Source organism: Neomonachus schauinslandi, chromosome X (genome assembly GCF_002201575.2).
Source record: "Neomonachus schauinslandi chromosome X, ASM220157v2, whole genome shotgun sequence".
NCBI lineage: Eukaryota > Metazoa > Chordata > Mammalia > Carnivora > Phocidae > Neomonachus > Neomonachus schauinslandi.
Window position 1 is genome coordinate 72,053,001 of NC_058419.1, and position 27,037 is coordinate 72,080,037.

Consider the following 27,037-nt stretch of genomic DNA (forward strand, 5'->3'; position numbering starts at 1 on the left):
TTGAGGCACAGAGAAGTTCAGAAACTTGCCCAGTGCTGTACAGCTGGGAAATGGCAGGGCCAGTATTTGAGCCTAAGAGGTTTGGCTTCTAAACCCATGGTCTTAACTTTTGTGCTACATGGCTCCCAGGATAGGAACAATGGTGATTATTCTAACAATACTAATCATTGCTTGCATTTCCGTAGGACTCTACACGTTCACAAAAGAGCTATCAGAAATAGCAGCCGTTCTCCCTGAGGAGAAAGTCCTTTGGTGCTAATAATAGTTTAAAAAATGATTTAGTGCTGTTTTAATAAACTAGAGTTGACCCAATGTTATCCCTCTAATAATGTCCCTCTCGCTGACTTGCGTTCAGATACGTTTCCTGGAAAGAGAGCAAACGGGCTGGAGTTCCCGCCGCCTTGCCAGGAGCGCCTGGGGAGGATGGTGGTCAGAGGCCCATCGTCTGTCAGTCACTGGGAGAGAAGCAGGGGGAAGGTGAGGAACGGATGAAATGGCCAACCAAGCTGGGTTGGCATCAAGGCCTAGGGAGTCAGAATAATTATTCCCATTGGACAGCTGCAGAAGCCGAGGCTCACAGACATGCAGTGAGGTGCTTGAGGTCACACAGCTAGAAATGGCAGGCACAAGCTAGAGCCAAGGGTTGAGTAGAGCAAAAGGCCAGGAGCCAGACAGAACGGCATAAAAATTCTGCCCCTAGCACTTCCTGTGTGACCAGAATCTTTCTCCTTGGGCATCAGTTTCCAAATCTGTAAGATGGGGATATGGACAGCCCCACACCTGACAGGGCCTGTTGTGAGGATCAAATGAAGTAATAAGGAATGTCTGAGGCTGCTGGGTTGTTCAGCCTGAACATGAGAAGACTCAGTAAAAAGAAAAGGGGAAAGAACCAACATTTGTGGGGCATCTACTGTGTCCCAGGAAAGCTCCCAAAGCTGTCTCAGAAAATCCTCCCAGTAACTTGGAGGTAGGAATAGTTCTCTCCGCTTTACAGATAAGGAAACTGAGTCCTGAGGCCACCTAGCTAGAAAGTGATGTAGACCAAAATGGAAACCAGCCTTCTCTGTGAGTCCAGGGCACTCTGAGCATTGACAGCCTTCGGTCATGTGGGTGGAGGGTCAAATGGGAAAGCAGAGGGGTTCATAGACTCACAGATATTTTCTGAGCACTGTTACGTGCCAGGCATTGTTCTAGGCACTGAGGATGCAGCCAGGAACAAAATAATGTCCCTGCCCCCGTGGAGCCCAAACTCTGGAGAACAAGTAAGCACACTTCAGGGGTTCCTTCCATTTTGTGGTGCCATTCCAACTCTGCCACGATCCTGGGCCAAGTGTCTGCTCCCTTCCTCATTTTACCCCCTATAAACCCTTCCCAAAGGAAATAAAAAGGAGCACTGTCTACTCCAACCCCTCTCCCCACCAAACCGTGGTGTCCTGAGTGGCTGCCTGCCCAGCCAAGAACAAAGGCTGGAGGAGCCACTTCTCCGAGACATCATGTGCCTCCTCCTAGGGTGTGGAAGCTCAGGACCCTGGCTTGGCCTAGACCTGACCCTGGTGAGTCGTCCCTGGGAACAATGGTTCAGAGGCGTCTCCCCCAGGACTCCCACCAAGGATGGGAAGTAGGGCCTGGGACAGGCTGGCCTGGGTATTGTTTAGAAGGCACGTTTCCTGGATGAGTTGGCAGTCAGAGCCCCCAGGGTACTGGAGTGAGCCCAGGAGGGCCTGCATCTTTCCTCCTTTCCTCCAGAACAAAGCCACTATTTCGGCTCCTGCGTTCCTTCCCTCGGAGGAAGCTGCGGGCCTGCGGAGCTGAGTTCTCGGTCCTCTGGCCCAGGAGCGGAACACGGGCTTACAAAGGCCTACACTGCCACACAGGAGTCGCTGCCGTGAGCCAAGAGGTTGAGAGGTCTAGACCCGGCCACAGCACTGGCACCTTCTCGCACACGCTGGAGGCCAGGGAGGCCCAGGCGGCGGGACCATGCGATGCCTCGCAGCGTGGCCGTGGGCAGCTTGCAGGCAGCACAGCGCTCTGATAGTCCACGCAGGAAGCTAACAGCCCATGGCCGCACATGCGACAGTGTGGTTAGGTGGCTGTCAGCGAGCCAGGGCTTGGACAGCTGGCCGGGCAGGTGATCCACCAACTTGCTCACCAGTGGCCAGGCAAGCAGCCTGCTCTTTACTCACGCTAGTCCTGAGTGGGGGCTATGGGCATAGGCCCAAGGTGGACACTGGGGTTGGGCGGGGGAGGTGGACACCAAGGCATCCAGGCAACCAAGAGAAAGCACTAAACCCTCAGCAATGCAAAGAACTCACCCTCCACCCCCTGCCCCACCCCACCCTGTGCCTTTGATCGCAGACACAGGCCAGCCCGGGCCCTGCCCTCCACATGTCCACATTTCTTCTGCCCTCCCCACCAACCCCAGCACATCTGGGAAGAGTACTGGGCCTTTGGGCCTCACCTCTGTGTGAACCTCCTCTTTGAGCACCACACCAGCCCCGGGGAAAGAAAGAGGTTGGGAGGGGAGAGCGGGAAGGAGAAATTCTCCCCGTCTTCCCCCTCTGAATACAGCTTGCTGAGGCTCAGAAGAGTCAAGCCTCTTGCCGAAGGTCCTCCAGCGAAATATGCAACCATCGTTCTGAGCCCTGACCTTCCTTCCACGGGCTGAGGCCTCAAGGAATCCCATAGTATCAAGTGGAAAGAACTGGGGAATGTGCCCCTGGATGACAGAAAAGCAGAAAGCCACCTGTTTCTTCTCCATCCCCTAGCCATGCAGATAAATATAACACCCCTCCTGTTACAGTTCCTGTTTACAGAGCATTTTCCATGTGTTCCTTCCTTCAATCCTCTCAACATCCCTGGCAGCAGGCTATTATTATTCTTTTCCCCATTGTACAGATGAGCAAACTGAGTGTCATTCAGTCAAAGTGACTTACTTGCCCAAGGTCACTCAGCTAGGAAGAGGTGGCACCAGGATTCTATGTCAGGCCCGTGATCCCTAGAAGCCCTGGATGACCCCGCCCCCCCATCTTCAATGGAAAACTTTAAGGCTTTCAGGAAGACAGCCTGGTCTGCAACTTAGTAGGTATCTATGGACCCTTTGGTTCCTAGGGTACTATCATGTTGGAGTGCTGATGCTAGCCTGCCAGGCCTCCTAGCAATCCCCAGCCCTAACACCTTACCTGCACTTGCCCCAGCCCCTGTGGATGCTGCCTGGTTGGCCTGAGGAGCAGGGGCCTGGGCCCACCTCCCCAGCACCCGGGCTCCTAGAGTCAAGCTGCCCGTCAGCAAGTCTCCCTGCTCAGCCTATGGCATGGCTCAGGGGCTGGGGGTGGGGTGGTGCTGGGGAGGGAAGCCTGAGTCATCCCCAGGCCAGGAAGCACAATGTTTGGCAGGATTCCTGGGCCCAGCTAAGGAAGCAGCAGGGGCATTGAGTTACAGAGGCTGGCTAGGGCAAGGAAGAGGCAGTGGGGAAGGGGGTGTGGGTAAGTCCATGGAGATGGGAGACTCACAGCAAATTGGGGTCCACAGGCTCCAGCCAGGGGGGAAGGACCCAGGGAGCACTTGGAGGGGGTACCTGGTGACAGAGGGGCACAGAGAGGTCAGGGGACCTTTGTTCCGTCCAGTCCTCCGTCCCAAGCCAGGCCCGCCCCCAGCCGGGGCTCTCTCTCCCCCTACAGAGCTGTGCGACAGCTGGGGCAGTTCCAGAGGAGGGATCCTCCTCAACCCCACAGGGGGAGGGCGCCACCTCCTGCCACCTCCCTCCACCTCTTCCTGTCACGTCCTTGGCCACCAGTGGTTCAAAATATACTGGTTCTTGGCTGGCTGTTTACTTAAGAATCAAAAACATCAAGGTTTAAATTCATTCCCATGGCTTTAGCTCACACCTCTCAGCAGACGGGGCCAGTCCAAGCGGCTCCTTGAGCTGCAGGCCCACAGAGTTGACAGCTGACTCAGTATGTCTTCTGGGGTGACCCTCAGATGCCTCCAGGTCAGCTCTAAACTCATCTCTCTCCACCAGCAAAATAAAATCCATCCTCTGCCCTTAGCAATGGTATCACCATCCATCAGCCAAGCATCATTCTTGACGTGTCTCTCCCCTTCCTTCCTTCCTTCCTTCCTTCCTTCCTTCCTTCCTTCCTTCCTTCCTTCCTTCCTTCCGCATGTATAGGACATGTGTCAGCACTGGGCATGGAGGTGGTTGACAGTGGTGAACAAGTCAGTCATGATCCCTGCCCTCCCACAGCTTACAGAAAACCGCCATCCATGTTACTAAGGACCAAGATGGGAGTAGTCCAAGGGGCCAAAGGAGCCTAGAAGAGGGGTAGGGATCATGGAGGTCCAGCTTTCTAGCTGACGCCTGAATGGTGACTAGTGCCACATGAGCCGACACTCAGACCATTTCACGGACCTCCAGATGGTCCTTTGTCTCGAGGTCTTGGACCTTCCCATGCTCCCATCCAGCCTCCAACCATGAGGGGAAGAACGGTTATAAGTGTCAAAGGCGATCATATCACTTACCCTGCTTCAAGTATATCCATAGCTCCCCACGGCTCTCAGGATAAAGTCAGGTTTCTCATCTGGGTGGACACACAGCCCTTCCCATTCTGAGCACGCCTGCTGAGGGCCTCAGTCCTATCTCTGGCCTATCATATCACATGTTCTCTCCACAGGGCCCTGGGCGGCCGGGCCCAGGTGTAGCACCCCTCCTGGCGTTTGCCTCCACTGTGTCCTCCCACTTGACTCCTCTTCTCTGTCTTCGGCACACTCTCCTTCATGCTTCAAGGTTGGAGCTCCAAAGTCCCCTTCCTGTCTCTTCCCAACCCTCTTCCTTTCCCCCTCCCCAAAGTAGGGCAATTACCATCTTGCTCCCAGTTCAGTGCTCTTAGGAGCCTTGCCTGTCATTTTGGAGAGCCCCTGCCAGGAATCTGCTGCTCAGCTTCATTCTGTTTGTGCTTCTGCTCTGTCCCTCTGGCAACAGCTTCCCAGCTTAGACCCCAAGAATCTACCCCAAAGCCCAAATCTGGCCCCGCTTCCTTGCTTCCTTGCAGACTTACTGTGGGAGCCCAGCTGCTCTGTGGCCTCTCCAATCTTGAATTCCAGCAGCGTCTAAACTGCAGAAGTCTTCCTGGTCAGAGAGTCCCATGGAAGCTTGGCCCTGCTCTTTTCGGCCTCCCCTCCTCCCAGCATCCGGTGGCTAAGCAGCCTGGGCTAGAATTGCCTAGAACGGGGTCAGGGCTTGCAGCCTTGGCTAGGATTGCCTAGAACGGGGTCAGGGCTTGCCTAGCCCAGGAGAAAAGTGGAAGCTGGTGAGGGGCTCTCCAGGGAGAGGAAGAGGCCTGCAGTCTGGGATGGACACCCAGCTCCATCTTGGGGAGAGGATGGGGCAGCCAGACTGGTTCGCCCCTGCAGAGTCACTGGTTTAGAGGGAGAGGAAAAGTTGGTCCTGTGGTGGGGGAACCTACCTTCCCGCAACCATCCAGTCCCTTCCTTTCCTGGGCCTGGGAGCCTGCTCAGGCCCAGAGCCCGATTGGATTTAGGAGGTGCGGCGAACTTCACACACATCCCCCAAACCAGGACCAAATAAGGGAGGTAAGAGCTTGTGTTCCTCCTCCCCAACAGCCACACTGCTGAGCCCCTCTCTCCACATCAGCTTGGGGCCTCTGGGTTGCTTTCAGAAAGGGGGTGCTTCTCTCTACAGCTCAGCTTGGAAGGGGGAGAAGAGAAAGAGATGCTTGATATGGATTTTTGTGGTTGGAGGTGATTGGAATCCCGGCTGTGCTCCCCAACCCCCCCTCTCCTCCACCAGCACCCCTCCTCCTTCAGAGATGGAAGGGGGGGAAGAGGGCTCTGCTGGCCCCTCAGTGCTCAGAGATACCCCAGGAGGGCAGCAGTCAGATTTTCTCAAATGACCAGGGCCCCCGGGCCTGGCAGTGGGACCCAGTGTTTGAGGCATAGACTGTCCCAGGTGATTTGGGGCTATGTGCAGGTCCATCTTTGGAAACTTTTCCCAGAAAGGGGGCTCTAGCCTGGACGTTCTTAGTGCTGGCTTCACGTTAGAATCATCTGGGGAGATTCTAAAATTGCTGACGCCTGGGTCCCAGCTCAGAGGTTCTGTTCTAATTGATCCAGGCTGGAGCGCAAGCATGCCCATCTCTAATGGGCATGCCGGGCTGAAAACCCTTGATTTTGAGCAGAATTTCTCAGCTTGGGCACTCTTGGCATGCTCAGCCAGGTAATTTTTGTTGTATGGGGCTGTCCTATGCATTTGTAGAATGTTTACCACTAGCAGATGCATCGCTCCAGCCTCTCATGTGTAACAACCAAGAACGTCTCCGGCCATTGCTAAATATCCCCTGGGGGCAAAGTGGTCCCTCATTGAGGTCCGCTGCTCTAGGGTCAGGGACAGTCTTAGGGTGGAAGTACACATCTTTGATGTGGGTATAGCCCCCTCAGGGCAGCCCCAGGGCCCTGCTGTCCTCCTCCCCTGAGCCCTTCCAGTGGCCCACAGCGACACAGCTTCTCTGTCCTCTGGACCTGGCCCTGCTATGGGGAAGGCTGGGAATACGCAGGGAGTCTGACCTCATTCTTGTTCCCTGGGGATGCAGATTGAGAAACCAAAGGTCAGAGCCCACATGGGGCTGCAGGGACCCTGGGCAGGCTGCAGATTTACCCTGTGATCATCTACACTTCAAGCACTATTTGACAAATGTTTCTAGACACTACCTGCCAACCACTAGCCATTGTGTTGGGTGATGAGGATCCAGCAATGAAGCAGGAGAACACCACCCTTGCCCTTGTGGGGCAGATGGTCCAGTGCAGGGGTCAGTAACCTTTTCTGTAAAGGGCCACATAGTAATTATTTGGGGCTTCGTGGTCTGTCACAACTACTCAACTCTGCCGTTGTAGTGTAAAAGCAGCCGCAGACAATATGGCCGTGCTCCAATAAAAATTTATTTACAAAAACAGACAGTAGATCAGACTTTGCCTGAGGACTGTAACTTGCCAGCCCTTGGTCTAGTGGGAGAAACGACCAAGCACCCAAGTATTTACAGTCCATGATGAACCGTGCTGTGATGGGAGATCTAGGGGCAGCAGGGGAGAGTCACGGAAGGGGATCCAAGCTCACAGGAGGGGTGTCTAACCTAGACTTGAGGGGAAGAGAAGTCGGGCAAAACTTCCAGGAAAAGGTGGTGGCACCCGAGCTGAGTGCTAAAGGGCATGCACGGAGTGATGTATAACCTGAGACCCGAAGGCTGAGAGGGAGTTGGCCAGGTGAAGGTGAAAGGACAGCTGTTCAGCCAGAAGCAGCAGCCTGATACCTGAGCCCGCTCAGGAGCAGAAGGTGGACTAGAACATTCAGTATGACGGGGGAGGAGGAAAGCAAGGTGGAGACCCTTCAGGCACTTGAATTTTATTCTCTGTCTCTGGGGTTTCTGAGCACGGCAGTAACAACATGGTCTGATTTGCATTTTGAAACCTTCCTTCTTTCTTTTTTTTTGTTAAAGATTTTATTTATTTATTTGAGAGAGAGAATGGGAAAGAGAGAGAGCATGAGAGAGGGGAGGGTCAGAGGGAGAAGCAGACTCCCCGCTGAGCAGGGAGCCCGATGTAGGGCTCGATCCTGGGACTCCAGGATCATGACCTGAGCCGAAGGCAGTTGCTTAACCGACTGAGCCACCCAGGCGCCCCTGCATTTTGAAACCTTCCTTCTGACCACCTTGGGCTGAACGGGCTGGCAGACCCAGGGGCTGAGTGGAAGCTGGAAGACAGGGAGGAGGAAACCACAGGCAACAGCTGATGAGGTCTAGACCAAGCTGGAAACCATGGAGCCGGAGAGAGAGAAGCAAGGGAATTCAGCGTGTGTTGGAGGTAGAATGGGTAGGACCTGGTGGCTGGTTGGATGTGACAGGGGTAGGGGGACGAAGGTATTGGAGGATGCCTCCAGGTTTCTGGTGGGGATGCAGTGATGCTATCCACTGAGACAGGGGACACAGAAACAGGGCAGGTTTGGAGAGGATGGCACCTGATGGATTTAGTTGTGACGTGTTGAATTTGAGGTGAGTAGAGGACATCCTAGTGACAATGACCTGGAGGCAATTAGAAATATTGTCCTTAAGGCCTCATCATAGCTGAATTCCCCTAGGGAGAGAGGAGGAGAGGAGAGGAGAGGGGAGGGGCAAGGGGGAGAGGGGTGATCTAAAGCCTTGAGACCTCCAACAGGAAAGAGACTGCAAACCAGTGGCCAAAGGAGAAAAGCAGGAAGATATTGGAGCCCCTTCTGCTCTCTGGTTCTCTTAAGCTCCTTCATTGAGAGGGTTTGCCTCAATGATCTCCAAGATGTCTCTTGTTCCGTGGGCACAGCAGCTCGCAACGTAAGACAAGAGTGAAGCAAAGCCTTCTGGGAACACCGGAAGTCCTTCAGCTCTCAGGAATCAGAAGAGGTATTAGAGCTTTGAAGAAGAAGGAGGATTTCCACAGGCCCAGGAGGGGAGATGGGTGGGGGGGAAATGGAAGAAGTAGGGCAGGGCACAGTGCACATTCCAGGCCAGATGAGCCTTTGAGGAGAACTACAGAGGCAGGACAATACAGGGAGTATTGTGGAAGTCATGAGTCGCCAGTCTGTCACGGCTGGGGCCTAGGAGCCTGGGGATGGGATGGGGGGAGATAGGGTGATGAGAAAGAAGATCAAAGGTACAGTGGGTCTGGTGGGTTTGAATCCTGTGTCGATCCCACAGCTGTGTGACCTTAGGCAAATCACTACACAGAGCCTCAGTTTCCTCATCTGCACCAGTGCCTGCCTCCCACTCTGGGAAGGGGATGGAACAACAGCCTTTTAGTCTGTGGAGTTGGTGTGTCATTAGTCCCTGGCTATGTTTCTAGAAAGATCCCAGAGGTGGGGAATGCTAAGAACACCCAGGCAGAAGCTAGAGCTGGCTACAGAGTCACTTACAGGGATTCTAGCTGCTGCCCCCATCACCCCTTCCTCTCTTCTATGACAGCTAGGTTTCCCAGCCAAAGGGAAGAAGCCAAGAGAAAAGAAGACTCTGGACTGGGCTCAGGACATACCTGACAGAGACCCCACACACAAACACACACACAAGACAGTTCCTATTCCTGCCTTTGCCAGCCTCCATCTGCCTCACGTGGGTAGCCTTAGAGAGAGGAGATGGCAAGAGGGGCCTTCCATCTCCTAGGCATGTACCCTGGGCCTGACCTGGCATTTTTACAACATCCCCGCTTCTCAGCTAGGGGAAAAAAAAAAAATTGGCCAGGGAGCCAGGAAGCAGCAGAACCAGGACTAGAACCTAGGTCCGTCCGACTCCCAAAGCCATGTTTGCCCTTGCCACTCTGGCAACTGCAGAAATTGGCTCTTGAAACACCCCCATCTCTGGCTGTGTGTCTGGAGGAGTCTCTGCTGGCTCCCATTGCTTGAGATGGCTCATGGGTTTCTTCCTGACCCTCCCTCTCCTTCCATTCATCTGCCTGGTTCTTCCCTCCAGCCAGCCGTGAAGCCAGTGGTTGCCCACTCCACCGGGACCCTGACAGATGATGGCAGAATAATTGAAGTGTCCTTTCCATGACCTTGAGCTCTGGCAGGGCTGACTTCCCTTGTGGTGATCGGGGCTGATGACAGCTGAGTGGCAGGAGGACTCACACACACACACACACACACACACACACACACAAGGGCCACATCAGGGTGGGCATGCCTGCCTGCCAGGGCAGCTGCCTCCCCCTCTTCATGCAGACAGCTGGGAATACCACTGTCAAATGATAGCCACTGTTCTCCTCAGCCAGCCAGGAACACCCCTGCTGACTCATAGGGCATGCTTCCTACTGCCTCAGATGGGTCCCCAGGTCACCCCTGCCAACGGATGGGCTACAGCTACCTCCTTCGGCCTCTGTTAGATACCAGGGGGCGCCTCCAGCAGCCACACACAGATGTACACAACATTGGCAAGTTATACACAGAGCTGGGAGAGGCAGGCAGGGATCCCCGGAGCCCCGGGAGGCCGCGGATGCAGGTATCAGCCCCCCTGAGGTTTGGGCACTGATGAACACCAGCACCACCAGAACAACATGCTGGGCCCTCACTGTGGGCCAGTGCAGCCAGTGAAGGGGTGGGAGGAGGCTGCCTGAATGTATATGGATAATCTGGGCCCTTCCACGGCCCAGCCCACTCTTCCAATTTGGACTGCATCCCCACACGCACCTTGCTCTCAGCCACCTCACCACACAAGTTATGATGCCAACTCTGGGCAAGGCCTTGGGCTGGGCCCTTGGGTAACAGAAAGGAATCAGAAAAGCCCCTCCCCCCCCCAGAGCTCACAGGCTAGGGGAGACCCTGTAGGTGCTAAATCCAGTGGGAACTTAGGTTGTTTGTAAAAGGAGCCAGGGCATGTTCGGGTCCTGGGCAGCCTTGCCAAGACCCCACCTGGGGGACTGTGTCCAGTTATGGTCTCCACACATGGAGGAGTCACAGGCCAGACTTTGTGAGAATAGGTGGAGATGAAGGGGCTATTTGGTCTGGAGAAGAGTAGACTCAGGGAACTAGAACTCTGAATTCAGACCTCTGAGCAGCTCTCACAGGGAAGATGAGGTATGTGGCTGCAAGAGACAAAACTAGGACCTACTGGTGGAAGCGACAGGGAGACCAATTTCAGATGAAATATCTAATGGGTGTCTATGCTGAGATCAAACAGGATGCCATTGGAGGAAGTGAGCTTCCTATCACTGGAAGTATGCAAGCAGAGTTTGGACGATGGCTGTGCAGGATGCTCCAGAGGGCGTCAAGCTCTGGGTGTGGGTTGGGACTAGATAGCTGCTAAGGGTACTTTCAACATTGAGACTCCATGACTGGAATTCTAATCCAACCCCTTTACACTACAGGTGAGATTGAGGCAGGGTCATGTTCAAGGTCACACAAAGAGCGGGACTCAGAGGGCCAGACTTAGGATTCCTCATTCCCCATCTTGGATTGCCCCACTTCCCAGACTGCCTCAGTCAGAAGAAGCCTCCTTGGCAGATCCTCAGGCTCCCCTCCCCACCCCACATCCAGGGTGGCCTGATACCCCATGGTCTTCTTTCCCAGCTCTAGCCCGGACTCAGCTGATGGATGAGCTCCCTGTTAGATTGCCTGCGGCTCCAGCTCTGGCTGCACAGAGGGACACTCTCAGGTGGGAAAATCCACATCTGACCTGAAGCTAAACGTTGGAGCAAAGGGCACTGGGGAAATGGGAGATCCAGGGCCTGGAGGGGGACCGGAGCCTGAGGTCAGGCTGGGACCTACAGGCCTCACAAATCCCTCAGTGCCAACAGACTGCTGCTGAGTGAGGCAGTGAGCTTCTGGATCAGGAGCTTCAGAAAGTCCAGTGAGCAACACTAAGGGCCCCACAGAGCGCAGGAGAAATCCCCAAAGACATGGGAAAACGTCCTCGTTCGTTTCAGACCTCCCCAGACCTCACCATGGACACCTACCAGGCCTTTCTTCCCTGGAGAGAACCACACAATCCAGCCTTTTCTCCCTCTGTCCTCATCCTGCCAAAAACAGAGGACTTCTGTACCGTTCAACAGGACGTAGCGAGGACAACTTGCTAAACCGGTGAATTATTTCTGCAGAAGAGGTTTTTTTTGTTGTCATTAAGAAAGGTACAATAAATAAATAAATAACATATTGGGACTACACCAAAATAAAAAGCTTCTGCATGGCAGAGGAAACCATCCACAAAATGAAAAGGAAACCTAGCGGATGGAAGAAGATATTTGCAAATGCCGTATCTGTTAAGAGGTTAACATCCAAAATATATTTACAAAACTGACACAACTCAGCACCCACAAAACCCCCTACAAATAATCTAGTTAAAATGGGCAGAGGACCTGAACAGACATTTTTCCAAAGAAGACATCCAGATGGCCAACTGATAAATGAAAAGATGCTCGACATCACTCATCATTAGGGAAATACAAGTCAAAACCACAACAAGATATCACCTTCCACCTGTTAGAATGGCTAAAATAAAAAAGACAAGAAATAACGCGTGTTGGAGAGAATGTGGAGAAAAAGGAACTCTTGTACACTGTACATAGGAATGTAAATTGGTGCAGCCACTCTGGAAAACAGTATGGAGGTTCCTCAGAAATTTAAAAATAGAACTACCCTGTGATACAGTAATTCCACTGCTGGGTATTTAGCCAAAGAAAATGAAAACACTCATTTGAAGAGATACACACACCCCTATGTTTATAGCAGCATTAATTACAATAGCCAAGATATGAAAGCAACCCAAGTGTCCATCAATAGATGAATGGATAAAGAAGAAATGGTATATACACAATGGAATATTACTCAGCCATAAAAAGGAATGAGATTTTTGCCATTTGCGACATCATGGCTGGACCTAGAAGGTATTATGCCAAATGAAATAAGTCAGACAGAGAAAGATACACACCATATGATTTCACTTGTATGTGGAATCTATAAAACAAAACAAACAATCAAAAGCAGACTCTTAAATAGAGAACAAACTGGCCGTTGCCAGAGGGGAGCTGTGTGTGGGGATGGGTAAAGTAGGTCAAGGGGATTAAGAGGTACACACTTCCAGTTATAAAATAAATAAGACACAGAGATGAGAAGTACAACATAGGGAGTATAGTCAAGAATATTGGAATACTGTTGTATGGTGACAGATGGTAAGTACACTAACCATGATGAGCACTGAGTATTGTAGAGGATTGGCGAATCACTGTTATACACCTGAAACTCATAACACATTGTATGTCAATTATACTGCAATGAAAAAAAAAAAGAATGGTGCTAAAAAAAATCTATTCATGTATGCAACCCTTCACATTTCTCAAATTATAAAATGGAGGTTTGGGGGGTCTGGAAAGTAGAAAGGACTTGGCCAAAATGAGCCAGTAACAGGATAGAACACTCACCTCTGGTCTCCAGGTCCAGGGATATTTTCACATCATCCCTTCAGCACGTTCAGGTTGACAAGCTACTTTCTGTTGTCTCCTGGGCCCTTTTGGTAATCAGTGATGAGGTAAGCCTGATTACCCTCATTTTAAGAAAAAGGAAACTCTCAGTGACTCTCAGTGACTTTCCAGCTAACTTTCTTTAGGCCGATAATGTCACACATGTTAATGTGGGGATGGGGCAACACTAGGGAGGATAACTTAGAAGACTGACCCTAATGGTGGCTTTTCAGACACCATTTTAGGCCCATGAGGAAGATACATAGAGTAGTCATTCCAAAACACCATTCGAAGGGTAAGTGCCTGAGAATCATCAGAGGAATTAACAAATATTATGTTTTTGTGTATGTATGTCCGCGACCATGTATGTACTCTTGGGCGCCACTTTCTTTTTTTTTTTTTTTTTTACTATTTTTAATTATTTATTTGAGAGAGAGAGTGAGTGAGAGAGAAAAAGAGCACAAGCCAGGGGGAGAGGCAGAGGGAGAAGCAGACTCCCCGCTGAGCAGGGAGCCCCATGTGGAGCTCCATACCAGGACCCCGGGATCATGACCCAAGCTGAAGGCAGATGCTTAACCAAATGAGCCACCCAGGTGCCCACATTCTTTTTTTTTTTTTTTTTAGTAGGCTCCATGCCCAGCATGGAGCCCAATGTGGGGCTTGAACTCAGGAATCTGAGATCAAGACCTGAGCTGAGATCAAGAGTCGGATGAACTGAGCCACCTGGGCACCCCTTTTGGGCTCTATTCTAATGATTCCAATTCTATAGCCATTACGTAGGCTCAAGAATCTGTATTTTTAACAAGCACCTCAGGAACATCTGCAGTATAACCTGGTTTGGAAGCAACTGCTTTAAGAGAGCCTTAGAGTCTCAAGGCAGGGCGGGTCCTGGAAGGAAATCTTTGGAGGACACACGTTTGCGTGGTATTAAACCCCACTCCCGGTGCCAACATGAGAAAAAGGCTGTGTATGGATAGTGGGTAGCTAACAGCCACTTGCCACCATTTCCTCTTTTCGATCGGAACTAGCACGTGGAAGGCTGGGCTTCAGGGGCTGAATCTTGGTTGGTCTAAGCATGTTTGGCTCACTTGGAGAGCTTTTTAAAAATGCTGGTAATCAGGCCCCACCTCCAGAGATTAAATTGGTCTGGGAGTACAGTCTGGGCACTGGTATTTTTTTAAAAGCCCCCCAGGAAATTCTTGTGTATAGCTACGGTTGACAATACTTGTCCAAGCCAGTCATGATAGTTCCATGATTGTTCCAACCTCTTTGCCATGTAGTTGGGTTCAGCTTGGGCCTGGGACACAATTCTGGCCAATGAGCAGCATGGACAGAAAGCTGTTGTGGGACTCTGGGGAATGCTGCCCTGTTTTTGCAAGGGGGCATAAGGGACATAGGCAAGGTTGTTCCTTCTTTCAGTCTTTGGATTTCATTGAATTAGAGTGTAATACTCAAAGCTCCTGCAGCCACGTTATGACCATGAGGGGATAGGTCCTAGGACAGAAGCCAAGAGCTAAGAACGCTGGAGCAGAAAGATGGAAAGAACTGGAGTTCTTGATGCTGAATAAACCAACCATCGAAGCACTCTTTGTCAGGACTTCCTCTGTGGGATAACAGCTGTGCCTATGGTGAAGGCATTTGCAGTGTTTCTTCCGTTATTTGCAGCCAACTGCTATCCCCATTTAATGGAAGAGGACACTGAAGATCAGAGAGGTTAAGTTACAAACCAAGATCACAGAGCTGGTTAGTAGCACAGTTGAGAGAAAGGCTATACCCTTTACCACCATCACACACACACACACACACACACACACACACACACTGGCCCTCAAACCCTAGGTGGTGTAGTGTAGTGGAAAAAGCATTCCGCTATGAGAGCAGGCCTGGGGTGGAGAGATGCGGATAGAGGCCACTTAGTGATGATTATCAGGTCAAGCATCCTGTGGGTGTCCCCCGCCTCCCAGCAGGAGGGTGGCATCTGGTGCCTGCTCTGGCTCCATCAGCCATTAATTAAAACTTGACAAGAGATTAATACACAGGGGACAGTTTTAATTAGAGATTCCTGGAACGCTAGCACTGACACAGACCTGAGACCAGGTTTGCCAGTTTCCTTATTGTATAGGTGGGGAAACTGAGGCCCAGAGAGGGGGAGAGACTGGCCTAAGGTTCCTCAGGGAGTCTGTGGCTCAGGAATCCAGGTGCCCTGTGTGACTCCCTGGCCAAGCCTCTTTCCTCTGCCCTGGGATGCCTCACATATGGGACAGCTTTAATTAACTTATTATCCCATTCAATTTGTCACTGATGCCCAGGGCCCCAGCAAAGGCCTACAACTGAAGCTCCCTTTTGTGCAAACTCTGCGGCCCCGGGGGACTGATGGGGTAAGAGCAGCCATTGAGGAGCCCAGGGCAGCTGAGTTTGACCGCTTGACCACTTGCTTCCCAGGGTTTGGCCCACCTAGGGCTCTGCGCCTGGGAATGATCAGCCCCGGGACATTTTGCCCTTTCCTTTTTCACGGAGGGGTGGGAATATCACTAATCAGTCATCCAACCCCTCAATTTGCAAAGTGCTGCCCATTATCTCAATGGATACTCGCATCAACCCTGAACCTTCAGTTCGTATTCCCTTTACAAGTGCTTCTGTTAGTTTCTTAGACCAAACATGCTTCTTGTAAGGACATTCGTACAGTGTCTAAGTGTATATGGCAAAAAAAAAAGGGTGAAGCTCTCCACATCTCTTTTCTCTGTTCCCAGCAGAACCACTACTAAGAGTTTGTGGTCTCTATCTAGATTTCCCCCTTCACACACATACACACGCGCACACATTGCATTTCCTCCTGTTGTCACAATGCCCCAACTTGAAGGGAGCTCCAGGGCACAGGAGGGATCAAGAGAAGAAAGGGCTTGGTGGGATCCTCTGCAGGCATCCAATCAGGGCCCTCAGATAGCCCGTGTGGTGTCTTGTGCCAAATTGGAAGAAGGTGCCCCTCTGGGCAGACAATTTAGAGATGAGTGCCCCTTCCTGAGGACAGACGATCCTGCACACCAGGGCACACAGTTTGGCAGGGGGAGCAGGAGCGGTACCCCCGGCCCCGCTTGTCCTTTGGCTGAGCAGTGGCTCTGCCTTCAAGTCCCAGATATCTTCCATCTCTGTCCCTTTCCGTCCATGACCATTGTCACTGCCCTAAGTCAGGCCACCATCCTCCCTTCCCCGGGTTTCCAGCCTCCTTGTCCTTCTCACCAGTGTCCCTGCCTCTCGTCTGCCCCTCCAAGTCCCCTCCTTATTGCCGCCAGATTATTCTCATAGGCAAAGCAGATTATGTCTCCCCTGGGCTAAGCCCCTCAATTACTTCCTCTTGCCTCAGGATCAAGGCCATGCTCCTTAAGGCTGACGCTTAAAAATTTCACAAATTGGCTCGGCAGAGGGGCCCTGCACCAGCTGGCCTGTGTGTGAGTCCTAGCGCTGCCACTTACCAGCTGATGACCTTGAGTGATCCACTTACGTCCTTGTGCCTCAGTTGCCTTATCTGGAAAATGGGAGTGATGGTGATAATAACCACCTATCTCATGGGATTGCAGTAAGGAGTAAATGAGGTAATTCAGGTAACAGAGCTTGGGACAGTACCTGTGAGCTGAGGTTCCAGCAACACAAAAGCACTTACGGATCAGGACACAAAGGAGCCCCCTCTTGAGTGGGCCTGAGCCTCAGCTCCACGCAAGTCAGAAAGCGAGCGAGGAAGGGTGTTGTGGGAGAGGCTGAACATGACCTCGTTTCCAGGAGCCGAGAGAAAGATCTAGCTCTGGCTGGGCAGTTCACGGAGGGTGTCCTGGAAAACGGACAGAACTACAGCCCCTGCAGGCCCTGCCCTGGGCCCTGGCAGGGAGGGAGGCTGGAATGCCCTGAGCCTCAGTTGTCTCATCTGCACAATGAGGGGTCAAATTACTTCATGGGGGAGCTGTGTGATTAAGGGAATGATGCCACCAGGGGGTGGAGGGGGGCGCCTGGGTGGCTCAGTCAGTTAAGCGTCTCTTGGTTTCGGCTCAGGTCAGGATCTCTGAGTCTGGGAAATTGTGCCCCACCTCGATCTGTGCTCAGCAGGGAGTCTTCTGGAGATTCTCTTCCTCTCCCTCTGCCCCTGCCCCTACTCACACTCTCAGCTCTCTCTCTCCGAAATAAATAAATAATAGATCTTTTTAACAAAGGAATAATGAGGGGCGCCTGGGTGGCTCAGTCGTTCAGCGCCTGCCTTCGGCTCAGGTCATGGTCCCAGGGTCCTGGGATGGAGCCCCGCATCGGGCTCCCTGCTCGGCGGGAAGCCTGCTTCTCCCTCTCCCTCTGCCTGCCGCTCCCCGCTGCTTGTGTTCCCTCTCTCGCTGTCTCTCTCTCTCTCTCTGACAAATAAATAAAATCTTTTTAAAAATCTATTTTAAGAAAAGGAATAATGCACAGAACCCCCCAGCACAACCCCTGGGGCATGATAGGCGCTTAATAAGTCTTTGGGGAGGAAAGGAAAGGGAGGGGAGCAAAGGGCCAAACGCTGTGTGCCTGTCTATCCACTCACCACGTAGGGGGTGACAAGATGGGATGCTTCCCCGGTGACTGCAGGGACATTGCTGCCAAGGACTTTGGCTGGCACTAGAAGGAATTTAGAATCTGGCTCTGGGGTTAGACTGGTCTAGGTCAAAGTCTGGGTCTCCTCTTCCTAGATATGTAGTGTCAGGCAAGTTGCTTACCTTTCTTTACTCTCAGTTTCCTCATCTATAAAACAAAAATAATAATAGTACCTGCTTCACAGGATTGGGGAGGAAATTCGATGATGTCATTTCAATATACTTCTCAGCCAGATTTCAATACATATTATTTTTTAAGATAATATTATTCCTGAAGGACAGAACCCAGGTCTGAAACTCCCAAATGTCTTGCCCCAACCCCACCATTTAGCCCCAGAGGCTGCATATAGCTGGCACTCAATAAATCCCTGTTAGCTAAAAAAATCCTTAGCTCTCGGGGCGCCTGGGTGGCTGAGTCAGTTAAGCCAGTGACTCTTGGTTTCAGCTCAGGTCATGATCTCAGGGACGTGGGATTGAGCCTAACGTCAGGCTCCGCGCTTAGCACAAAGTCTGCTGGAGATTCTCTCTCTCTCCCTCCCGCTCTGCTCCTTCCCCTGTTCTCTCTCTCTCTCTCTCTCTCTCTCACACACACATAAATAAAATCTTTTAAAAAATCCTTAACTCTCAGCAACTTTATGGCACTATGGACTATCAAATCTGGAGGGACTATTGAAGATCATTTATTCCAACCATGTCATTATATAGATGGGAAAAGGAGCCCGCTGAGCAAGGAGCCCAATGCGAGGCTCAGTGAGTGGAAGGGACAGGCCTCGAACAAAGCACATGAGTGCTGCAGCTAGACCTAGGACCAAGGCCTTTTTTTTTTTTCTTTTTTTAGATTCTATTTATTTATTTGACAGAGAAGACACAGCGAGAGCAGGAACACAAGCAGGGGGAGTGGGAGAGGGAGAAGCAGGCTCCCCGCGGAGCAGGGAGCCTGATGCGGGGCTCGATCCCAGGACCCCGGGATCATGACCTGGGCCGAAGGCAGACGCTTAATGACTGAGCCACCCAGGCGCCCCGGACCAAGATCTTCTGACCAGAAGCCAGTACCCCATGCCTACTAAGGTAGCCCCTTCTCTGGAGTTATTACTAAGCGGGAGAGATGTCCCCTAAAGGCAGGGGGACACCTGCTATGGCCTCCCCAGAATCCCGCCGGCCTAGAACCTCTTCATGCTGCTTCTCCGGCCTCACCCCAGGCCACACCTAGCTGGCGGCCTATCCTTGCCCCAGCCTGCCTCCCTCCACCCTGAGCTCCTCAGCAGCCTAGGCCGGGTGGTCCGTAATTGCTTCCTGTCCTCACAGGCTCTGTTTGTTTGCTCTGTGGCCGCTTCCTCACACCCCAGCACACCGGAGGCGCTGACCAGCAGTGCGGGACTCCTGGGGCCCGGCCTCCAGCCTGCTCTCAGATGTTGGGCCAGCCCTCCCCAGACCCACCACCTGGAGCCCAGGAACCCAGCAAGGCCCTGGAGACATCCCCCCTCGGCACTTCCCCCAGTTTCCGCCTCCCGCCCCCGTCCCCCAGCAGCTGGTCCTGCCCCCAGCTGGGGGAGAAGCCAAAGAATCAACAGGTGGCAGTCCATAACGAAGCCCTGGTAGGCCTCGTGCTGAAGGGGATGAAGCCCCCCTTTCTCCAGCCCACCCCGACTCCCAGCCCGAGTCCAGTGGGACTCTGGCAGTAGGTCCAAATGACACTGGCTCATGTCAAGACTTTGAAACTCTGTTGAGGTTAGAGTGCACGCAGGGGAGGAGGTGGGGCGTGGTTACTAAGTTTGTCCCTGAAGGTCTCTGAGTCTAGGGTAAAACAACTCCATGCGGGGGAACAACAGAACTTGGCCTCAAAGCTGCTGCTCGCTGTGTGCCATTAAAGCAAGTTATTTACATTTTCTTAGCTTCCGTTTTCTCATCTGTAAAATGGGGCCAATGCAATGTATCCCGCAGGGTTGTTGTGAGGTTGACAGGAACCATCTTGCGCACACTGCCCGGTAGGTGGGGTTGGGTAGGTAGGTAGGGTGACCCACCAGCCTGATTTACCTAGGATTGAGGGGGTTCTCAGGACGTGGGACTTTCAGGGCTAAAAATCTAGACTCTTCTGAGCAAACTGGGATGAGTCGGTCATCCTAAGAGTAGGAGCTAGATGAATGTTTGTTCCTAGAATCTGCCTGCCTCTGAAGACCCTCTCGCTTCTCCACATGCCTCCAAACACTTAACCTTCCTCAGTCTGAAAGTCTCTTCTCCCCAATCCGCCCCCAGTTCTTCCTCAGGAAGCCTCCCGGCCTCACGCCATGCAGCGCCTTCTTCTGTGCTTCCTTCCTCAGTGTTGGTATCCCCAGAGCCTTCCCTCCTTCAGCCCCTCTGCCCCCGGAGCCCACGGTCTCTCCCTCCCCTGGACCACCGTGCCGGCCTCTCCTCTGGGCTCCCCGTGCTGTGTCTCACCCCGTGCCACAGCCACACGTCCAAATAAAGGGCCCTTCTCCATTTGCCCTAGGCACCCAGCCTCCCCCACACCCCAACACACGGGCACCATGCACCACACACATCACAGGCACACACCCGTGCTCATCGGAGTCTCAGGTTGAAGGATTTCTGTTTGATTCGGGAACCTTCGGACAGGCGGTAGGATAAGGCCTCTGACTAGGTTAGAGGGGAAGTCAATAAGCTTTTCCTCTGAGGGTAGGGATTTTAAATGTAGAACACTTACAAAGGGCAGGGTGTTGTCCGGGAGCAGAGGGGTGCCTGCAATGACCTCTAATGGGTTTTTGCATCTACTACCTCTCAGCAAAGACCCCTGGGGTTATTTTCCCTTCCCACCACCCCTGCCCTTGAGGCTTAGGCAGGCCAGGCCAGGAGAAACACAGGACTGAATTCCATTTAGTTGGCTCCAGGCGTAGATACTGGAGCGAAGTGTGTGCATAGTGTGTGGGGAGGGGGTTGTTGGTGAGCGGGCTAGGCTGGGTGAGCAGCGCCTTGGGGTCTGTTCCTTTTCTCCAGCTGGGGAGACTCGCTGAGCTGGGCTGAGCTGCTGGGAAGTCGGGGGTACCGGCATGGAAAGGACACTGCTGTCTCCTTGGGGCCCCTGGCCGCCGGCTCACACTTACCCCCCTCCCCAGCCCCTGAGGAAAGCGCCGTCAGCAGAATTCCTCACGTCCTGCTGCTGGGGCCATGTTTATCCAGTAGAGCAAACCTCCCCAGAAGCGTCTTGTGGCAGCCTCAGAAACAGAGACTCAGAGCAGGTCAGAGAGTCCGAGTAAGGGAGACATAGAGTGACTCAGAGGCTCGAGGTAAGGGAGGCCTAAGGGAGAGCAAGCACTGGAGAGACCAAGGAAGAGAGACAGAGGGGAGCTCAGAGACAGAGGATGGGAAACAGCAGCGAAGAGGGCCCCTCTCTGGGACAGCAAGATGGTGCCTGAGGGTAGTAGGGCAGGACACCTGACGGAGATGGGAAACCAGATCATGAAGAAGAACCGGGGCTGCTTGAGACATGAGGACAAAAGCAAGACAGAAACAGAGCCAGGCTGAGAGAAAAAAAAAAGAAAAAAGAAAATGGAGTAGGAGAGAGAGAGAGAAAGAAAGGGGCCAGGGGCAGGAGGAACGGTGGGGAGACAAAAACTGGGATGAGGTGGTTGGAGGGGTGGGCGGGGAAGGAGGCACAAGGCAGCCTGAGGGGCCGCAGGGCGGGCTGGACACGGGCCGCCGCAGTGCCCCCACACGCACACACATATGGCCGGCCCAGGCCCAGCCAGCGCTGTTTGCAGAAGGAAGCCAGCTCTGTGGTCAGGGCGCCCCAGGCCCGGCGGCGGCCGCCCCCTGCACTTAATGAGATTCTTGTTCAGAGCTGCGGGAGATGGGGCCGGGCTTCGGAGGCCCTGCAGTGCCCCTGCTCTCACCCGAAGGGGGCCTGGGCTGTGGCTGGGGCCCAGCAACTAAAGGGGCCATGCAGGAAGGCGACCAGACAAAGCCTGGCCGCTGAGGCTACCCAGGCCTCAGGAACAGAGGAGATGGCAGTGGCAGGGGCCCTGAAGCCTCCGCCAAGCTCTGGGGAGGAGGGTGCAGGGGAAGGGCATGGGGCTGGCCCGCAGGCGGGAGGCCTGGGTTCGGATCTTGGCCTGGTCCTCCACCCTGGCTGGGTGACCTTGGGCTAGGGCCCTCCTTTCTTTCTTTCTGAACCTCAGTTTCCCCGTTTGCTCCCATGAAGGGCAAACTCAAGCAGGTAGGGACAGCAGAGAAGCAGACCATATGCCGTGGTCACGGGCATAGCTGTCACTCAGCTCCAGCCGTTGCCTTGTGAGAATATGGGCCCAGTGTTACTAGATCTTTGGATTTTTTTAGAAGTTATAAATCTGGATTTTTAGGTAAAAATCTGAATTTTAAATGATGGCAGCTAATTTCTTCTTAATGTAGGCATTGTTGTGAGCCCAAGAAAACACTTTTGAGGGTCTTAAGTGACCCGGAAGGTGCCTCTTTATGGTAGTCTTGAAGGCCCGCATCAGCTCAATCACCACATCTATGGCTCTACCACTATCCTAAGTGGAGTCCAAACCTCATCCAAATGCCATTGCCCTTCGGGAATGAGCAGAATGTACCACCAAGAGGAGGCAGCCTTGCATTGGCATGGCGGGGCGGGGGAATGTGACCCAAGATGCTAGTCTTCCAGATGACCTCTTTACTGGCCAGTGGTGTTGCTCCCAAAGCCCCCACCTCCCACTACCTCAGACCAGCCCTTCAGAACCTTCCTTTGGGAACACATTCTGCCTGGGCCTGGACCAAGGGCCAGGAAGATACTATGCAAAGCCATAGCTGGTATCCATCTGCCCTTAGGCCCACACAGAAAAGAGGCAGCCCCCCCAGATCCAGGTCTACCAGTAGCCCCGTCCTTACTCGGACACTCTGACTTCACGGCCCGGGTTTGGTAAGCACAACCTTGGCATGGGGGCTGAAGAAGATGGAGGGGGGAAGAGGGGAGGAGAGGAAGGGGTGGAGCATCCTGGTGTGTGCGTCACCACCCCTTCCCACTCTGCAGCCCACGAAGCCCAGCCAAGCATGACAAGGGTTAATTGGATACCCCCAGCTGGAATCATAGAATCATAGGCCTGGAACAGACTTTGGAGGTCATCTGTCAGGGGAAGAGGAGGGATTTTAATTACTCAGTTCAGCTGGGTGGGAAGCACCCCCCACCCCCACCCCCAGCCCAGATGGTTTATCAAGAAGGTGAGTCTGGGAAGGGCTGCTAGGCTGGGAGACCCTGAAGGGTAGGGCCTGGCCACTTTGGTCACATTCCTGTCAGTGCCACTCCCACGCCCAGAAGTGCCTCACTCTGGGATGGGCATACAACCCTTGGCTGAATAACTGACTAACAGTCAAGACTAATGGTAGCAGGAGAGACTGAGTGACAAGACCGTGAACTGGAAGGCAAATGACCAGGGCTCTAGAACTGGCTCCATTCAAGGTCACACAGCTAAGAAGCAGCAGCACTAAGTCCTTTCCCCTCACCCTGTGGTGCCTCTCTTCATGGGACTGGGAAGGAACCTCCAGAGCAGCCAAGGAGGGAGGGGCCAGCCATCTCAGCAACAACCACTTCAGCAGATCCTGAGCCCCTTCGGGCTTCCTGGTTCCACCGATGCGTCCCAGTCTTCTAAGCTCTGCACACATTGTGATCTTAAAAAAAACTTCTCCTCATGATTCTCTGGATGAAACTAGAAAAAAAGAAGATTTCGTTACTGCAGGAGGGCTTCAGGTCAGACACCCGGAAGAACTTCCTGAAGGTGGAACCCCAAAGAAGCAATCCAGGTGGACTCTGGAGTCTCCCGCCCTGAACTGGAAGCCCAGTGGGTGGGTGGGGGGGGGATGGGGAAGTAACATCCAGAGCTGGGCAAGGGCTGGCTGAGTGACTTTTCCACCTGTATCCCTAAGCCTAGAGCTCAGCATCGGGAAGTGGGGGGAAGTGGGGAGAGTCAATTCACCTCGTTTCCTGTCTAGTAGTCTGAAGCTAACGCTACCTAGGAACGTCCCCAGTCCAGTGCTGAGGCTGCTTGCTGATTAGCGGTGCAAGCTCAAGGCCACCACTGCCTCTATCTCCCCAGAGGCTGCCCAGGGCGTACAACGCCGCTGAGGCAGACAGACCCAGGCCCACCCTGTGTTTTCACTACAGAGAAGCCCAGAAATCAATGCTGGCCCCTTGGCTCAGAGCTGAAGACTGGGCTAGGCTGGAGGATAAAGAAGGGGACGGCAACCATGACCGTCGCACAGGGCAGGTGGGGGTGGCCGGGGGTGGGGGCGGCGGTGTGTGTGGATATGGCAACACCGCATATCTCCTTCCCAAGGCAGAGGGGAGTGAGAAAGACACAGAGCTCCCTCGGGAACTCTCAATATTGCTTTAAAGGGTGTTCATAGTTACCTTGTTCTCTGCTTTAAAAGTCCTGAGGGTTTAATAACAGTTTTAAGTGGCATCTTCTGTGGGGAAGTTCCCCTTGGCTATAGGCCCAGCCTGTGTCATTTGCATCCCAGCCCCTTTCCCACAGCCAAGCAGTGCTTTTGTCCCAGTCCAGGAATTAAAACTCAAGCATTCTGGAAGTTCCCCTTAGTATCTATCCTCCATCCTTCCTGCTGCAGTACCTACGTCACCCTCTTTCTTCCTGCCTTGCCCCAAAATGGAAACAAAGCCTTCTTTGGTCCCTGAATGAACAAAACTCTCAGATTAGAAAATCTCTTCCTGTTCAGGAGGCCATCCTGGCACCCTGCCCCCTGTCACTCCCCCCCACTACCATCCCCAGCGCATTCCTGGGAACTGGCCTAGGCTATGGGGATTAAAGGAACGGCCTAAGACAAGTCAGGCCGAGGATCTAACTCTGATGACCTCGGGAAGAAGGGAAAGAAGAAGGGAGGGGCGGAACTGGGTGGCCTTTGGGCTAAGTCAGATAATAAACCTAAGCCACCTGCCATTTGAGCCCTGAGTATAAATCGCTAATCGGTTTGGGACTTGCACATCCACTAATGAATTTCTCTCTATTCCCAGAAGGTCTCTCTGGAGCTACCCCACTGGCTGGGGTCAAGCAGGGAGTTCCTGGGGCCGGGGACAGCTCCTTGCAGTCCCCACCCTGCTTCTCCTGTCCCCTGTCCCCCAGCCCCTTTGGGCCCCTCCCAGGGTCGGAGAACTCCAAGAAAGGGGAGAGGGGGTTGCAAGGCAGTGCTCCAGGGGCCCTAGACGAGAGCACCCAACCTCAGTGCTCTCTCTGCCCAGCCCTACACCAATGGCCAGCAGCTTTCTAAGTTTCTCTGAGAGACTCGTGGGAGTGATAAAAAGAGCACCCCAGGCTCTGTCCCAGCTTGGTCTCTTATTTGCAGCCTGGCTTTAGGGAAGTAATGCAACCTCTTTGAGCGTTGGGCCCAGCTGCCAAGGCCCGAACCAAGCCAGGTTGGTTCTGCCCGTGCCCCTCCATGGCCAGTGCCCCTTGGCCTTCACGAACGCAGGCGCGCACACGAGCCTGAGCCCGCGATGTGGCATATGGTGGCAAATACAGATGCTAAAGACACTGTAAGCTCGAGTCCCCAGGGAGCCGGCATTTTGGCAGGGGGCATGCCAGAGGAGACTAACTGAAGGGCGGTGTGGGTCCTGGGAGGGGCGCCGAAATGGGCAATCACCGCTTCGCCACTGGGCCTTGGGCCAGCTCCTCCCTCTTTGTGAGCTCAGCTCCAAGGTTCTTTGCAGGTGCATCTGGGGGTGCTGCTGGGAGATGGTGCAGGGGCTGGGGTCCCCGCCTAGGTCTCAAGCTATACTGTTTATGTGGCTAAAAATAGTTTCCAAGCCTTTAGCTTCAAATGACCTCTCGGGGCGCCTGGGTGGCTCAGTCGGTTAAGCGGTCGGACTCTTGATTTCAGCTCAAGTCATGATCTCAGGGTCCTGAGGTCAAGCCCCGTGTCAGGCTCCACACTCAGTAGGGAGTCTGCTTGGATAGTCTCTCCCTCCCTCTCCCTCTGCCCCTCCCCCCACTGTGCACGCACGCACGCGCGCGCTCTCTCTCTCTCTCTCAAATAAATAAATAAATAAAATCTTAAAAAAAAAACAAAAAAGCAAAATGAATGCCTTCTCATGGTTTCTTTCTACCCTGACACTGGAAGATTCAATGAGCTTAGGGTCTTGCCAGGAAGTTCATCCGCTTATCTAACCTATATCCCATGCATCCTCTGGTTCTGCTCATTCATAATCTCCAGAGAAGCTACAACAGAACTGATCTTCGCCTTCTACACAGTAACATGGAAGAGATGGGCCGTGTGGACTAATCCTCTCTCCCCCCACAGCCTCAGTGTCTCCATCTGTACAATGGGGAGAATGGGATTCAATATCTTCTGAAGGCCCTGCCTTGGCTGAGTTCCTTCTATATGCAAGAAGAGAACCAAATCTCAAGGACTGGCAGGAACCCCATATTAGATTCTGTCTCTCTCTTTATAAAACCTAATTGAGTATCTGGTTCTGAGCCGGAACAAAGTGAGCCCAGTTCTGCCCGATCCTAGCTTCTGGGGCGGGGGAGAGGCAGGGGGACTAGCTTCCGTCTCCCTGTGACTCTCCTAACAAGTGCCAAAATTGAATGCTCACATTCTCCAGGGTGTTGACGGATGCGACCCAGGCCTACAGAAGGGCTGTCTGTCGCAGTGCGGCCCAGCCTTGCTCTACTCTGGCCGGAGGCCCCACCAACCCAGGGCCCCATGAGAGCCTGTCTGGACCTCAGGCCAGGGGGAGAGGGTCTGCTGGAGGAAAAGGCCGAGGACCATAAAGACAAGGAGGTCAGAGGAGGAATGCCCAGCTTCTCCACAGCTGACATTCACCTTCCTTCCCCCTCTATTCCAAGAGATCTCAAGACAGAGATGAAAGGCGGCCTCTGGTATAGTCCCCCATAGCACAGATGAAGAAACTGAGGCCATAGAGAGAGGAAGGAATGTGCTCGGGGCTTCCTGACCTTCCCACAATAACAACAGCTGGTTGTTGACAGGAGACTTGCTGTAGCTTAAGTCCTGCCATGCTCAGTGAGGCCACACAAAAGGGGCCGCAAAATAGATTCTACCATTATCCCCATTTTGCAGATGGGGAAGCCAGGGTTCAGAAAGGAACTGACTGGCCCAAAACCAGGCAGCCTGGAAGGGACAAAATCTGGATTTGAACCGAGGGTTTTCTGCCGCCAAATTTACACTCTTAACTATTACGGCTCCAGGGCCTCTCCTGGATGTATTCCCACGTCTATTGCTGCCAAGCCACGGGCCTGCTGATGCACCAGGCACCAACAGAAGCCTGGCAGGACCTTGAGGCTGTCCAAGTTCAGGCCCCTGCCTTCAGGGTGAAGTAAGGGGCAGCGCCAAGAATATTTAATGATGTGGAGAAATGCTTCTGGTTCCGTGATATATGGGAAAGGCAGGGTACAAAACACAGGGGCCACAGGAAGACACGCAGATGACCAGCAGGG